The sequence below is a fragment of the Sinocyclocheilus anshuiensis genome, unplaced genomic scaffold (genome assembly GCF_001515605.1).
Source record: "Sinocyclocheilus anshuiensis isolate Anshui unplaced genomic scaffold, SAMN03320099.WGS_v1.1 scaffold1906, whole genome shotgun sequence".
Lineage (NCBI taxonomy): Eukaryota > Metazoa > Chordata > Actinopteri > Cypriniformes > Cyprinidae > Sinocyclocheilus > Sinocyclocheilus anshuiensis.
This window is the reverse complement of record NW_015546187.1, coordinates 289,777-291,591: the sequence shown is the minus strand read 5'-3', so window position 1 is coordinate 291,591 and position 1,815 is coordinate 289,777. Positions and strand designations below refer to the sequence as shown.

The window sequence follows — 1,815 nt, the reverse complement described above, 5'->3', positions numbered from 1 at the left end:
TCGTACCTTTGTGGCACTGCGCAGGTGATCATAGTAAACCTCCTCGATAGCCTGGAAGTAGATGACGCCCTTCAATTTGCTCTCATGTTTATCTGCGGACAGGAGAAACAGAGATGTCACCAAACCGTTCTCTTAATAAGTATTTGATTGCGATGTATTTGTTTGAAAACCAATTAACTCGAGAAGCGAAAGCGAGTGTGTTCTCCGAAAACAAGCATTTCCAAGTATTTTTTACTGGAAAACTAGTGATTAGCACAATGTTTTGCACAGCGATGGTTCCGAAAACAAATAATCCCCCACTCCCCTGGAGAATAATGATCTGGTAAGCACCGATGTGACCTTGTTACTGTGGTGCAACCCCTTCATTTTCAGTCCGCGCAGAAATAAAGAGCGGGAGCTCCCGCTTTGCCGAGCGCCACGGCTGGGTGATGAGCACGATTTCCTCAGCATTGCGGCAGATTTCATCACCATCAGACAGCATGCGGACGGGCTTCTGGTTATTTGTATGCCCCTAGCTAACCCGAGGCTATCGGAAATCATGGCAGCCACTGTGAGCTTAAGAATTACTAATTATCCGTATCCCCCCACTGCTGGATTCACCCACAATCCACTCTTTGTTCTGCCCTCGTTTCTTTCCCCAACCTCAGGGGGACGAAAGCGTAACGACACGTTTGCCGGGCGGCATTAGCATAGTGCACAGTAAGGAGGATGTTGAAAGGCGACGCTGCGGCACACATACCGGCGTAGTAGGAAAACGTCCTTTTAAGGCGATCAAAGACGAACCAGCGCTTCCTCCAGGATTTGATCTTCCCTCCCATCTTGACAAGATAGCCCTTGCACATCTTTTCGGTAAGAATCACGTGGTAGCACGTGTCCACTCTGTGACCTGAGGACTCGATGTGGGAACGGAGGTCAAACTCCTCTTTGCGAATTGGCAGGTATCGGGTCATCGGGCGGGCCTGGAAATCAACAACGTGTGGTTTATATTTTTGTTATGACATGACGTTTTATTTCCCTATCAATTAATTTATCCAAAATTCCTTTAAAAAAACTGACTTCATAAATAAAACGTTTTGAACTCACATCTTCCACGATGAACGGTTTTAATTTCAGGAAATTCTTTTATATATATTCATTCATTTATTTTAATTTTTTATTTATTTACATTTTATTTCATTTATTTCTCTTTTTTAAGGTGGCAAAAGGTCAAAAATGTCATTGTCTTGAATAACATAATAGAAAAAGGATCATTAATTTCATGTTACTATTCATACTAAAACCTTAATTCTAATAATAATAATAATAATAATTAAAAAATATATATATATATTTTAACAAAACATTGAAAACTTTACTGTATATTAATGTCTGAAAAACGTTTGGCAGCCAGATCAATCAAGTGGACCTTTTTATGACAGTTTAGGTTGTAAAATGTCACTTTCTGTAAGTAAATTTTAATGAAATTATTATATATGGTCATAAGTTTACATACATCTTTCATTTCAATTTAACAAATATTACTAATTTTAACAAAATGTTAATATTTTTCGGTTATATTTTCTTGTGGACTACATGTAAACTTCTGTTACGTTTATGCTATAGCTTATGTAACAGCTTATTCAAGGCAGTACTAAATAACAAGCAATGTTTATGATCCCTCTTACTTTGTTAAAATTATACAATTATTATAAATTTGGTGGTTCCACAAAGCATATGTAAACTTGTCATCGCAAGTGTATTATATATATATACATATATATGTGTGTGTGTGTGTGTGTGTGTGTGTGTGTGTGTGTGTGTGTGTGTGTGTGTTCA

General features: G+C 38.0%; 1 protein-coding gene across 1 annotated transcript in view; it reads right to left on the bottom strand.

Moving 5' to 3' along the window:
- Positions 1 to 1,815, bottom strand: part of LOC107701414 (pleckstrin homology-like domain family B member 1) — a 90,269-nt gene that overhangs the window by 6,385 nt on the left and 82,069 nt on the right. The window lies entirely within an intron of this gene.